The sequence below is a fragment of the Symphodus melops genome (assembly GCF_947650265.1).
Source record: "Symphodus melops genome assembly, chromosome: 11".
Taxonomy (NCBI): domain Eukaryota; kingdom Metazoa; phylum Chordata; class Actinopteri; order Labriformes; family Labridae; genus Symphodus; species Symphodus melops.
The window spans coordinates 16,467,068-16,482,910 of record NC_136701.1 but is presented as its reverse complement, the minus strand read 5'-3'; the positions used below and the strand labels follow the sequence as shown (position 1 = coordinate 16,482,910).

Here is a 15,843-nt window from a genome sequence, read left to right as displayed (position 1 = left end):
GACTGGTTGCCAGTTAATCACAGGGCTGACAAAGATTCATGCTCACACTCAGGACTATAGACAATTCAGAGTCACCAATAACCTAACAAGCTTGTCATAGACCAAAGTACCAAGAGAGAAAACACAGCATTCAAACAAAGCTAACCACTACACCAACCTATGAAATCACACATTGTCTGAAAATGACCAAATAAATAAAGAGAAAAAGGTCAACCTCAAGTTTTTTATTTATTAGGTTTTCATACAGTTTGCATATTTGTTGCAAATGATGAAAACCTAGAAAAACATTCACTCGCTAATTTAAATAAAATGTCTTAAAAACACAAACTGCACATGCAGATAAACCAACATCAGTGATGTCACCCATCACTTATCAGCGCTGGCTAAGCCTTTAACATCAGAGCGTGCTGTTCTGGTGCTGTGGAGTAATTTGATTGTGGATCTGATAGTGATCTGTCCATCATGTGCACAAAAACACACACACAGACATTTAAAAGATCTACAGCTTGTGCTCATGCCTTGGGAGGCTCATTGTAATTAGCCTTATCGACCCCTCCACAGAGTCACGGGTTATCAGACAAGGGATCCAATCACAATGCAAATAAAGGTAAGTTGAACAGACAGTTGGATGTCATGTTTTATGTTTTATTCCTTCTCCTTCTTGCCTCGGGTGAAACATACCCAGTGAAATCCAATTATTAGCTCAAACTGCATTGATTGTGTCCTCCCCTAATAGGGTATTAGGTGAAGCCACAGGAAAAGGAAGGCAGATTCTATACATCTCAAATAATAGCCTGTACTGAGAATGCGGTTTCTCATGTATTTAAACAGACAATGCGTTTCCTTCAATGCTTCACTGAACATGCATCTTTGATCATCATTCAGCATTTGAACCAGTTGTGCATTAAAACCCACAAATGTGACAAGTCACATTACGTGTGCAGATCAAATCATTGTGTTAGTCACAAATAAGCAACAAAAGCCTTAATTGAGCTGAACAGCCTCATGAAAACGCCCAACCCACGTAGGAAGAAATCTAAATGGATGAGAAACCTGTGCTACACCTACGCTGCATGTAAAACATGTCATCATAACAGCCTGCTATGTATGCATGCTAGTGAGTGTGGACAGAGGGTAGAAGGACTGCAGAGGAGATGCAATGATTAGAAGATAAGCATGTGCCCATAATAGGAAAAGGTTTGAGTGTGGTGACGGAATAAGAATAAAATAAGAATTACATTTTTGAGGACAGTTACAATATACAAAAGACATTGACTGCCCTTACAATGGGTTCTAGCGTTGGTTCATTGGGTTCATTCTTTATACAGGAAAACATCTAGATGGTCGATTCACATGGGAGTAAATCTATCTTAATATGTGATGTGTTCTGGTTCTGCTTGTAGTATGTTTGTGGTCCTAGTAGTATTGACCAATCACATATCAGAAGCCTTTGAATAATATCTATACAGACCAAAAAGCAAGACATTTGTTGGACACTGTGTCAGGAAAGCAATCAAAGTTTAGATTCCCTAAGAGCATCAGAAACCCTTAACCTGAAGTCCATTTAAATGAAAGTAAAAGATTCTTTTTTTTTAGTTGAGAACAGACCTAGCTAAGCTTGCATGTTCTTTTATTATTGAAATCTGCATCATAATGTAGATATGTGGGCAAACTTGGAGCCCGTTAATTGCAAGTAAATCACAAGAAAGTTTCTTTTTCAGGCTTGTACTGCTGAAGTAAAACAGAGGGAGGCTTCATTGTTGACTTCTAATGAACCAAGTGAAAAAAATGTAATTTCCGTTTTGCTTTTATACACATGGACACTCAGGTCCATGGGTTGTGCATGTTGGTGATTGGACTGTAAACAATGCAGCTCATGGAATAAGGAACATATTTGTGGAAAGTTGGAGTACACTTACCGCTGGCGACACTGAAATTAACAAGAGGTTGTCCATCGTTCCCAGAGGCATGCATCATCGCCAGATGAAAGCAAATGGGTTCCAAGAATGAGAGGAAAAAATAGTCATTATATAAAATAGAATTTAAATTATAGAGGTTGACTCTGTGGAATTGTGGCACTGACAGACAAGCATTTACAGTCAATTATGTCTGTCCTACTTTATTGTATTATGCGATAGTGACTATAGTCCCAGAGTGACAAACTGAGTGGGAAAAGACATCTAGAAAAATAAAGCAACATAGGATTGACAGGTCTGCACCTTAGCTCTGGGTCTGACAGCATATGTAATCAAACACTTAAAATCAATCACTGTACAATTTCTCTTTGTGTCTGGACTTTCACCACTTGTCACCTGTCACTTCAATGTTCATATGGACAGCTTTGATGTGTCTTGAAATAAAGTGGTAGAAAGTAACTACATGTACACTAAGGCTTTTTTATGTTCTGAAGTATTATAGTTCCATAGATCTATCATTATTCAGAGGCCATTATTCAAATACAATATATGTTAAGTAGTCATATTCAGTGTTTTTTTTGTAGATTGAATTTAAAAAATATAATTAATAAAATCTAAATTTAGGCCTATGAATTTAATAAGATTAAATGTTATGAATATGACGTTATGACAATATTTACATTCAAATATCTAAATTAATTAAAATTTGACTGAACCCATGAGATATATATATATTATATATTATTATATTATATATTATTATTATTATTATTATTATTATTATTATTATTATTATTATTATTATTATTATTATTATTATATTATATATACATATTATTATTTTTTTCTGTTGTTGAGCACTTGAGTCCTAAATTTTGTAGTTCTAACAGGATGGGAACTCCCAGGATTCCCTGCTAGTCTTAATGACATCTTTTCTTATGTATTGAGAGCCCCCTGACAGTGGAGTCTACATATTGTATCTCCAAATTATGTCCTCAAATAATAAATGTTTGATATATTACTAAAAGATTCTATACTACCATATTGGACACAATGTTAACTGAGTGAACATGAGTGGAGCTTGTGATCTACTCATGTTGAATAGGGTAAGGGTACGTACATTTAAAAAAGAAAACCTGTTTTTGGCGTTAACTTACAATCTTTTACTTTTTATTCCTCAAACATTAGCTAACCGATTTGTACCATGTGATTCCGATGCCTTGCTTGACAGCACTTTGGCAATAAATGTAAGGGAGAGAAAGTTGTAGTACTTAACATATGTAACTGGTTGCGTAAGAGGGGATGAAAGAAAACCGCAAACAAGTGACAAATCAAAGCAAAGACCTGAATAGAGAGGGCAAATCAGGAGTCCTTAAATGACATTGATTTTTGAATAGAAAACCTTTTTGGTCTCCTGGAGCTTTATTTTTATGAACCATTGGAGCATGACTACAGCATACAAAACTTAACAATAATCACATCGACACCATTGAGCTCTATAGAAAACTTAAAGTAAGAGCCCATTACTAAAAACCGCCCTTTATCTCATATCCCAGTTATAAAGAAATCCCTTCCTGAGTCAAGTTTAAGTTATATAAAGTACCAACTGAGAACTTTATGAAGCCCTGCTGGTTGTTTTCTGTTCCATTGCAACACATCCAGTGAAACAGCATCCAACTCTGCTGATTCAGCTAACGTATCACTACCATTAAATAAACACACCACTGGGTTCTTCTGTGTTCCTGATTGGTTAACGTTTTACTGTGGAGTTACTGCAGATGGGTACAAAATGACAGCAATCAGTTCAGTGAAGTGCTAAGAAAGAAAATATTTCTTCAGCCTCACAAAGGGCACAATCACCATGGAAATGACCAGTGTCTGAAAATAACAGATTATCAGTGCACTGTAATTATGGGTGTTGAAACATGCGCTATACAATCTATTTGTCACCGTTTTTTCTCCAATGAAAAGCTTTGCATGTATAAGTGATGAGTCAAAGAAAACAATGTATTATAAAAATGTGCCTCTTTAAAGGAGGAATCACAAATCATCCCTTTTAAAAGACAAATACGGAGACTTTAAATTTACAATTTCTTTCTTGTGTAGACTTATTTAACATTAAATGTACATTTATCTCTATTTTATACTTGGTCTTTGTGCAATAAGCAGTAAGTCATCCTGTAATTATTTTAAACTGCTGAATAGCCTGTGAATTTTCCTGTTCCAATACACTCTTGTCTCAATGAAATGTATTTCTTTTGTTATCGTGTTTATAGGCTACGACTCGTCCATCAAGATAATAACAAGGATGATCTTCTTACTCAAGAGTCATACCTACCGTAAATTGGTTTTCAGTTGTATACATTCTGACACAAGCTGCCTGAAGGTAAAGGCAGGGATCAACAATGTGAATAATATCTAACAGATAATGTTATCCCTAAACAGGCAATATCTTGTGAATTATAGGGATAATTCAAACTGATACATGCTTAACATGATGGCTGTAAAGTCCATGAAAATCAAGAACATGGAAATGTGATATTTAAGATGTGGCAGAAGCTGAACCTTAATATGCAGTGGCGTCACTCCAAACTTTTTTAAACATCAGGTTAATGGACTTGCCTGCAGGAAATAAGGGGAGTGGCTGAAAAGGGGATAAATGAAAAAAACTGTAAAACGACAGCGGCTGAGCAAGGTCAGACTAAATGTCTACAGGGCTTTCATTTCCTCAGCTTTAAAAAAGCAAAGAGAACTCTTAAGTCTCTGAAGGCTAGCAGGTAAATGTCATAGCATTTAGCTACACGTCTACACAATACTGTTCAATTTTGCACAATAATTTTTTTTTTAATGTAATGTCTGAGAACAGTCTGGCCTCTTAGAGTGCAGATTTAAGTGGGAAAAAAACAGTAAAAAGAAAACAAGCAGAGCGCCAGCAAGTACATTGTTTTTAATAATTGAATCTGTTAGTCGTAAAAGCTTTTCCATTTCCCTTCATATGCATTCTTTAACTTCATCTGCTACATTTAGCACAAGGTTTTCACATTTCTTGTCACCTCAGTGGACAGAAGGTGTTGAAGTGCTTTCTGTGCTCATGTGAACCATATGGGTACTATACTAGTTAAATGAACTACAGCGGACTAAGAGAGTAACATAGTGGCAATTTACAGATATGTTTAAGCATATCACAGTAATTGGCTTGTGATAGAAAGATATCCAGATTATTAGTGATTAGTGTGTGTCTTCATTGTTCAAAGGACATTATTTACAGTACATTTAATAGTCAGCTATAATAGAGATAGTGATGGAGACAATCAGCAGAGAGAGTAAAGTGAAATTAAGTTTGTTATCTCCTAATTAAAATGACCTGGGAAATGAAAGGGGTAAGCTGCTGGAGATATAGGAACAACATGAACTGTCCTTTTTCAAACGTCTTATGTCTTTAAAAAAAGAAAAGAAAAGAAAGAAAGAAAGAAAACTCCTTTGTAGTCGAAGCATTTTTAATCAAATGACTAAATAAAGCATTACAAAGAATAAAGACAACAAACAACATGCTGTGAAAAAAGCTGCATCAGAACAGTTTAATTATTTCAAAATATACACATTTCCTTCTTTGATGAGGCATTTACGCCTTCTGAACAGTCTGGGACCAATAAACCACAACAGTGTGTTTAGAAAACCAAGAAATAAGATGTCAAAATCATCTTGTTAATTGTCTCCAGGAACTAGAGTTCCTCGTTAGACAGATTTTGAAAGCATTATCCTTCGACAACACAGAATGTAGCTCATTCAAATGTGAATATTTCTGGTTAATATATGATTAATACTTTTATGCATAATGCCACCCATTCTCTTTATGTGAACAATATTGCATACATGAGCCATTGTTCAGCTTTAGAAAATATGTAAAATCCTTTACAGACAACAGGACAATCAAGACTCATTTCATACACTTGAGAATCTCAAGGTATATTCTCTCAGACACTTGACATTTGGTGTAACAGCTTTTCCAGCTTGTTTGACCTGGCATATTTAATCACTGAATACAAACTATTGTAAGGGCAACATTTCGGGTATGCTTTTAGCATGGTGTTATTTGCATGAAGAGAGTGCTTTGTCTCACCTATTGTCTGCAATCATTTGTCAATAAATACAGAAGATGTATAAAAAAGCTGAATCAGACAGTAAAGCAGAACCAGCTTCTGCAATTTAAAGGAAGAATGTGTGACATCTTACACAAATATAACAGAGTATCAAGTATGTTAGATAAATGTCTACCTGAGTCATGACTGTCTACAATGAGTGAGAAGCACGAGTCTTGCCAGCTGCTCTGTTGGTCGGTTGGACCATGTTTTCACGATGTTTACATGGACAGGCCAGCCTTTTGTATGAAGCAGTTTTAGTCAAGGACTAGGGGGAAAAAAATAGCACAGCCTACTAACTGCTTATTTGGATGTCACGTAAGTTTAGATCACGGTTATTCCATGTCAATTTATGTGCAATATAAAGCTGCAAGTTAACAAAAGTTTGCTAACAGCCTGCTAACACAACAATGCAGATCACGGGCAAAGGACCAATTTTCCTACCGCTTGCACTTAGTGGTGCCTGATTATGATTATTTCTTATTGATAGCTCCTGCATGCGCAAACATGAGTGGAGAGGGGTTGAAGGTGCGAAGATGGAGGAGAGCGGAGGTTTTAGATTAGCGGAGTCGTCAAACTGCAGTTTGTTTGGGTTTAATGCTGGTGCTCATGGGCGACATATGCTGGATCAAAAACAATCACACATTCTTCCTTTAAACGTTCGGAAAATGAGATAATCAGGGTCAAAAAGTACTCCTGATTTAATACAGAACTTTTCCTGAAAAGTTGGCCTAGTCATTTAGTAGGCCACATTTTCCATCTCCTCGACCTAAAGTGTTTCTTTGATTATAAATACAAGTTTCTTTCGAAGGTTAACAGTTCACTCTGGTGGCATCAATTAGTGCTCGATGTTATTAATGCTCGTTTATTGACGTTACACTTAGAGAAGCTTGCTGTTCATTTGTCTCAGGCATTAAAATCTGTCTGTGGAGTTAATGGCAGAGCATCATTAGCTGGCTCTTTTACTGTAGTGCTTTCTTAAGGTCAAGGCCAGAGGCCAAACTGCCTTTTAATCTAGAGTGACTCGCCAGTATGTCCGCATTCAATGAATCATTATCAGTGCAGTACAGAAAGCAAGGTTTGGTTAGGTTGGCGGTGGATCACAACTGAGAATTCAGGGGTGAGAACATCTTTCGTCATATACAATATAAGGTGGTATAGAAGTAGATCAATAGAGTCAGATGATGGTAAAAATAGTGGCGGGCTCTAAAGAGAATCTAGCGGCAGCACAGAACTATGACCTCTCCGAAGTTCAACCAGAGCTTGTCAGTGATTTAATGGTTTGGCCATGTAGTTTTTCTGACCTCTTCCCCTATTAAACTGCACAAAGTGCCATAAATCCTAACTCTATGATGGATGAGCAAAGTGTCATCCATCATACTGTGTGCGATTATTTCTGTGATCGATACTCGAGACCCCTCATTTAATCAAGTTCAGCCTCTGAGCAGAAGTTTTTGAAGAAGCTGTTATTGTTCATTTCCGGTAGCTTTAGCTGAAGTCTCCATTCGAGATGATGAAAAAGTAAGCTATAAAGCAAACGTAACACACTGTATCCAGCACACTGCTTTTGGTGACGATGGATATATCTTTAAAACAAATATGCAATACTTTCTAACAGAACTAGCACTCAACAATTGACATATCATTACAGCTTTCTTTTTTAGACTCACATTGACTATTTTTGTCCAGCTTATATTATAAATGATGATCTTTTCCTGACCAGGGACAAAAATCTTTGATACACAAAATGTAAAGCAAAACTATGAAGAGTAATTGTGTAAAAATAAGAGGAATTCCTGGTGGTATTTTACACACCTGGAAGTTTAAAACATGTACGGTACTGTAATGGCAGAACTGATGATCCTGCATCACACTTCTATAGGAGCCATAATACAAGGGTTCAGTGCGTCTTAAACTGTGTGGGAACAAAGAGATGGCAATCGACTGGAAGATTATCCGCTTCGGAGCAAAGGCATACTTTCTTTAAAATATTCAAAGTTAAGACCTATCTTTTTATGCACCAAAGACACCCACTGATGCTGAGTATGGTCGAACTGTAAAGAAAAGGGATATGAAAGGAGATGAAGAGATTAAGCTGCAGTGTAGGAAGATTTCTAAACCCGTTGGTTCATGGCTAAATGAGGATAGAAGCTTTTTGCTGGACACACTTGATCTCTCTCCCTGTGTTTTCTAACATCATTAAGGCATAACAGATGACTGGCTTTGTGTAACTTGAGCCAAAACCATTTGGGAAACCACTCGTCTTGGTCTAAAAAATAAAACCTTCTGGGATAGAGGCTTTGAATTAGATTTGCTCCCCATCCAGCCACAAAGTCTTTTAACTCAACACCACTGAGACCTTTTGTACAAAACAGTAAGAAATCAATGTCACCATTACATTTTACTAGTGATCATTAGTGCTTTTTGTGTGTCATTGTGTGTTGTGTGTGACAGTGCACGAGCAGAAAAAAACCTCTCTCCTTGAACTAATCACATGGTGTTGCATCGACATTATTTCTCTTAATTAGATACATTGTAGCAGAAACCTTTGACATTGCATTCAAAGAATAGTCTAATCAAAAGATTCATATTTATAAGACTGGCTCCATTTCTATTATAACACCTCATTGAGCAGAAACACTTTAACACACTCTCCCCTATGGCTATGATTGCTTGAGATAGTCCCTATAATTTTCCCTTGAAGGAGGACATGGACAGCTGAGCCACTCTGACTGTACAGGCAGTACCGTGTCAAGAGAAGTGTCAAGCTGCTGCTGTATTTAATTGGTTTATTCTCTGCAGAAGTGGAAATGACCGCATGCGTCCTGTGGAGATAAACTCAGTCTCAAATAACAGTTTGGGAGCTATACCGCTTGCAATAGGGAAACATCCCTGACTTTGTAAGTCAAAAATATCGATGGATAAACGGCTTTGTTTAAATGTTGATATTTCCCTATCTTGTGAGCATTGAAGAAACTAAATATGACATTCTGGAGGTCGAACATCACAAATGACAAATAGTTGATACACATGCGAGTGACTCAAGTAAAGCCCATACGAAAGTGTGAAAAACATGCTGTTAAGGTGCAGACTCTATACTGTGGCCTATATGTTATAGCTTGCATATCCTCAACAGTGTAAGTTAAAGTTGCAGCAACAGCCGACAGTACAGGTGTGGTTGCACCTAGCTGACAGAGGGCACAGCGTCACGGGGCATAGCTTCGTATTGCTGGAGTGCATAGCATGTTCACTTGCACGGACAGCTAAATATCAAAAAAGCTTAAAAAAAAAAAAAAAAGCCTCAAAAAGCTAAACAGAGGGAGAATGTAATGAACCACACAGATACTCTAGTACAGGGGTAGCCAACCCTGGTCCTCGAGAGCCACAATCCTGCATGTTTTAGATGTCTCCCTCTTCCAACACACCTGATTCAAATGATCAGGATTGTTATCAGGCTTCTGCAGAGCTTGATGATGAGATAATCATTTGAATCAGGTGTGTTGGAAGAGGGAGACATCTAAAACATGCAGGATTGTGGCTCTCGAGGACCAGGGTTGGCCACCCCTGCTCTAGTACATAGGTATAATATAGATGTACAGTACATAAACAACATCCTAAAGCACAGATTCAGCTGAATTATCAAACAACCGCTCAGCTGAACAACAAGTGTTTTACTAAGGCACACAGTGACAATGATATCAGATTGGTGTTTAAGCAGTAGGCCAAACATTTCTTTGTTAGAAAATTGAGGCTGTGTGGATTGTTATTTGAATTGGTGGGACATGGTCATTGACAGAAAAGATCAAATACAACCTGATGTCTCAAGTTAAACAAACAAAAAAAAAAATCTAGTCAAGGTTTCACTACTGACATTGGGATTAATCCTCTGGAGCTTCTTAATATCTAAGTTTTAGCGGGGACCGACACTACCAGAGCAATTCATCACCAAGGTTTATAATTTATTTTTACTTGATAGGATGCCTAAAAGAGGTCAAGTACATCTTTGCAGATGGCTTAGGAATTAATGTTTAAAAGATAAAAGGCCCTATTTTAACTGCCAAAAGTCTATTTAAAGGATAATTTTTTTTTTGTATATGTATACATTTCATCCCTACCGCCATTTAGATTGTGTCTTCATATGTTGAAGGATTCTGTTCCATCAACAACTTTTTACAAAAGACGAAAGGTTTACCAGAGAGCTAAGAAGATGAAAAGTGTTTTTTTTTTGTAACTTGTTAAATACATGGACAGTTTGTAATGTAATGTAGATATATTTGACTAGAACTGATACTTTCCTCACGGCGTCTCAATAGAATATCACTATCATGAGATCTTACTGACATCCTATTGTAAAGGTGACCTTTAATAAACTCTTTGTTAAACTTCAGCTGAGCTTGGAAGACTGATGTTGATTGTTGTTTCACTCGAGAGAGGGTAGAGTTTTTGAAATGTCCTGAGCTAATAAATATCGTGTCTTGTGACATTTTAGAGCTGATGCCAGGCACACAAAAATGCATAATATTACAGGTCTGACTGCAAAACAATGAGGTGGAACAAATCATTGCTTGGTGGAAAAATGAATGTTGATGACCCAAATATGGAGATTTCTGCAAATGAAATCAACGTTTTCATATTACAGAGGGGAAATAACATTAGCCGGAGAGGAAAGGTTATGATTCATTTTGTAAATAGTCATAGATTTACTATTCTGAATGAGCTAAGTGGACAGGTTTGAACTGTATATTTTGTTTATTTGTGAAGTCCCTCAGATGAAAAATAAAAGTCAGTACCCTCTCGTGTTTCTTTTTGTTTAGGGCGAACAGTTGACCACAAAGATAAATAAGCTATGCTGAATACACTGTTTAACTCTTTACTTGTATATGTAGTATATTTATGCACACAAAAATAAGATCCTCATTGTCATTATGTATTCCTTTGGGAAAGAGTCAGCTAACTGAAAACATTTCTGATCATGGCCAGAAGCCTACATGCTCCAAGTGTCCTCTTTATAGGCAGAGTGAGAATGCTGAGAGAGGAAAATTACACTCAAACACAGCCACTAAAGTCTGAATGAATAATTTGGACAATTATAATGTCAGTACTGCATTGCAGCCTTTTCACTTCAGAGTTTATACCAGCATCGGGTTGATGATGGATGTAATAATACTTTCTTGAGGAAAGAAGCAATCCCTGTCGTTTATTGTTCTTTTCACATCCTCTTTCATAAATCAGAAGCAAAAGATAGGTTGAAGGGAGAGACTTTCTAAATCATTTGGTTGAAACTAGAGTGGGTGGGGGAATGGGTAAGTTAAGGGTTAGGACATGACATTTTGATTGTAGTACATGAATGCAGTATATTTATCCATAACGGATGGGTGAACTGCTGAGTTCAGATAGTTCTTCATCCACAGCACTCTGAAGCACTCTTTTCTTTGCGATGGGATAACAAGATAGGGAATCCTGAATGAAGCTATAGCCGGGGACAAGGCCTTTCTTTGGCATTTCATTTGTCAGTTAAATCTTAAATCAATTATGAATCCAAGAGGCGATTGTGTGCGTGTATAATGACAGATTCACACGGTTTCAAAACAGACCGAGACAGATAGATAATCTGAGCAGGAGAAGTAAAAGTAGCGACTGAGGTAATTCCTTTATTAAATGTCCAACATTGAATATCCTTGAGACTATTATTTTACAAGGTTAGATAATGAGTCATCAGCTTTATGTTTTGACGTGATAAAACAAGATATCTGGGGGATCTCACATCGCCACAGGTGACTTTAGTAGATTAGAAGGTTTACATGCTTTTCAAAACAGAAAATATCCTCTGCAATGTACACTTGTTTACAAAAAAATTCAATCGATCAACAGTAATGGTGATTTCTTGACTCAATATCTCCTGATTATTATAAAATATGATAACCACAAAAAAGTCCTTTAGTTCAATTTATCAAGGACCATCAGGATTGAATGCCACTCAGTTCAAACTGCATTATTCCTTATTTGAATCCATGTCCAAATAAAAGGAAATGCTCTTTATCTTTAGATTATGATTCAATGTTTGCCTCCATGATTAGCATGTGTGCTGCAGATGATAAGAACATCTGTTGTTTGGTGACTATTCTTTCAGCTGTCTTGCAGGACCCCCTCTTGTTTTCTGCCCTCTTTCTATCTCTGATACAAGATGAAGTGATTTAATAGTCAGTGTGTTAGATTACAGCTAATGTTGTCGTATCGACCGGATCTCCCCTCTCATGTAACCATGCGTCGCAGTGGTACCATGACTTAATGCTTCGTGGAGATGTAGTGTCATAAAGATAGTGTGCCATGAAAAGGATTATGGATATTAAATGAGCTTTGTTCAGAATCTATATGGCCCTCTTCCTCTCTATATCCCCATTATCTATAGCAATATCTATTAAATCTGCTACAACCCTTGTGCACACACACAAAAGCACACACTACTTGATCTGGGTTTTCTTTAAGTGGTCATTAGTCAACCCCAGGGCACACGACATATAGAAGCACATTCAATTATGTCTGCATCATCACAGTTTTTGTGCAACAGAAAAGGGACACAAAAACTGAACTGTGACAAAATAAACAGATCACGTTTGACAAAAACAAGGAAGCCTTAGGGCATTGGGAAGCTCTCAAGCTTTTGTAAGTTGTCACTGAATCTGTATGTGGCTCCTCAAAGAGTCATAATACATTAAGACAGAAAATATGGAAAGCAGATTGGAGGCGAGGCATTACACAAGCAGAAGAGGGCCTTGAAACAGACAGTTGATAGTCTCGAATGAAAAAGGGTTGAAAAGGACAATGGGAGTAGTTGTCAACAAAATGAAACCGTTCGAATAACTGAATAATAGGAAAACAATTAAGATTATGCTAAAAAAGCATTAGCCTTAAGCAACACAACCACACAGCTGAACAGGGAGCTGAAAACAAATCAACAAGTGGACAGACAGGCAGCTCGACTGACCGATACACTGCAAGCTTCTTAGCCTGAAATTAAAAGCTTGCACAAAAACATGACTGAATAGCTGTAAGAGAGAGCACACAGATGGCTCTTTTTGTTCCTGTATGAACACAATGCTGTGACTCACTGCTCCAGACCTCACAGCTAAAATTAGATCCCTACAGTTTCTCATTAAGAATAAAAAACACGTCTTATCTTTACTGCATAATAATGTTAAATAACATGTCCACTGCAGATTGAAAATAAGCACATTCTGAAAGTCCAGACAAACATTTAAAAATGTATCATAACTAAGGCAATATAAACTAAATGCTGTGTTCAGATTTTTATTGCCTAAACAGCTATTTTGCAAAATGCAAGGAGGATATCTCTGTATTACTTATTCTAGGTTAACCATTAAAACCTGTGTTAAATGAGTTAGTTTTCTTTTTTTCTTCAGTTGAGGTGGTTCGGGCATCTGGTCCGGATGCCCCCTGGACGCCTCCCTAGGGAGGTGTTCCGGGCATGTCCCTCCGGGAGGAGGCCTCGGGGTAGACCCAGGACACCCTGGAGAGACTATGTCTCTCGGCTGCCTTGGGAACGCCTCGGGGTCCCACCGGAAGAGCTGGAGGAGGTGTCTGGGGTGAGGGAAGTCTGGGTGTCTCTGCTTAGACTGCTGCCCCCGCGACCCGGCCCCGGATAAGCGGCAGAAAATGGATGGATGGAGTTTTCTTTTTTTTTTTTTACTACAAAATGTTAGCACGTGCAAAAAAAGTAATTGATTAAACTGCATTCCTGTTGATTAAAGAAAAAAAAAGAAAAAACATTTCTATTCCTAAATGCAAAATAATGGAATTTCAAAAATACTAATTAACTGCATTTTAACTAATTTTAATTAACTAAAAGATTAATTGTAAATAACTATAGAAATTTAGTAATTAAAAGTGTTTTTTTTAAGATGGATCATTTGACAGCCCGAACACATAGAAGCGATTTTTTTTCTAGTGTTTTTGGTGCATACCAGTTACCATGAAAATAAAAAAAAATGCATGTAATTAAACAGCTGTACCTGTATGTGGTCAAGGGTTGAAAAAACAGTGGAGGAGGACCCAATTGGAAGGAACAAAAAAAGAGACTTATTTAAACAAAAGCCAAAACTAAAAATGAGTCAAAAATTAATCCAATAAATCCAAAAAAAGGAAAACAGGGGGCCATGACGAAACACTGAGAGCAAGTAGACGTAGGGTAATCAGACAACCAGGTGAGACTAATGAGACAGGTGAAACCAATCAGGGATATCAAGAAAGGAGGGAAACACAGAGAGGCAGGAAACCAAACAACACTGAGAACTACAAAGTGAAACATGGAACACTGAAAAAACACAGAGACACAGGGAGACGACATTACAAAAAAAAGGAAATACTAAAGACTACACAAAGAAAACACACGAGAAAACAGGCAACACTCAAAACTCTGAAATAAAAGCATACATAAAACCAAACCATGACAGTACCCCTAAAAAACAAAAAAAACAAAAAAAAACAAACACTGTTTGCGAAATAATCTGATACTAATTATTGAATAATATATCTATTTGGTACATGAAAAGAGCTGTAGTTTCTACAGGAGCAGGAGGAATACAAGGGCTGAACTCTTGTGCATAAATATGAACTCTACATGGGATTTGCTGTCATGGCAGAGATGGGACGACTATAAAGTCATTTTCTGGTGTGTGAGAGCTTAACCTGAAAATTGCCATCTTTCCTATAGATTGAATTAAAGCAAATGATCCGACCACAAGAGACCACAAAAAAGAAGAAAGTTTATAACCCCGTGTTAAGGCTGTTTACTAGCAATTAACTCTGTCAATGGCTTTTTAATGTTTAGAGGATCAGCATTGGAGATACTGTTTTGTGGAATAAATTTCAACTTTTTTGGTTTATGTGGTTTGTAAAAGAAGTGAAATGAAACTTATTTAAAACACTGTCCCCTGTGGGAATTCACTACAATCAAAGCAAGTAACTAAAGATGGGTAATGTTTCCAATGGCCATTAAAAATATACATCTAATCCACTTGTGGTTGCAAATGGGCTTTACATTAAAAACAAATTGCATCTTTCTCATGCAAAGGTAATTACTGATGATATAATCTATTCTCAATTGAAATACACAAGTGAAAGTCTGCACCCCGGTAACATTAGTGCTGCTTTATAGGGGGAACTTTAGCTGCTCAGAAAAACAGAGCCAAGTTTCATCTATTCTCTATTGCCAAATTTCCTCCTGGGAATTAATAAAGTATTTCTGATTGTGATATTAAACAGAAACATCTGATTCAACTGAATTCCACCCGTCACTCTAAAACCCTTCTTCTTTGTTCCTTACAGTCATTATCTCCATGTGATGATTTGTTCTTGTAGGGTTTTTTGAAGTGCTTCGATTAGATTTCTTGTATTATTGATTGTATTTGATTCTGATTCTTACAACAACACAGACATACTTTAACAGTCTAATGACCGGTAGAAAAGCATGTGCCTATTAGTGGATGTGAGATATTTGGATTGTGTTCAACAAAACACTGGCCATCTGCAATGACTGGCGAGTGTTGGTATAACAGAGGGTTGAGAGATGTAAGTGCCAAACAGATTTGAGCTAGACACTACTACTCAGCCATATGATGTAGTCACCAGTTCATCACAACAAGGACTGGAATGAAATTGATGTGACAGTGAACACATGATCCCTTCTTAATTCTCTGTTAGAGATTTGTAATGTTGATGTTTAGGGCACAAGTACCTTGTGTTTTTATTAATAACAACTATTCAAACAG

At 37.0% G+C, this 15,843-nt stretch overlaps 1 protein-coding gene across 4 annotated transcripts in view; it reads right to left on the bottom strand.

Moving 5' to 3' along the window:
- LOC306832093 (short transient receptor potential channel 4-like) overlaps window positions 1–14,397 on the bottom strand; it is a 48,177-nt gene extending 33,780 nt beyond the window's left edge. For 3 of the 4 annotated variants that reach the window (XM_079356503.1, XM_079356506.1, XM_079356505.1), the window contains exon 1: window positions 14,086–14,397. The gene's annotated coding sequence lies outside the window, so the exon portion shown is untranslated. Of the gene's footprint in view, window positions 1–14,077 lie in introns of all 4 variants that reach the window. The other variant, XM_079356504.1, reaches the window with a different exon arrangement.
- Between the last annotated feature and the right edge of the window lie 1,446 nt (window positions 14,398–15,843).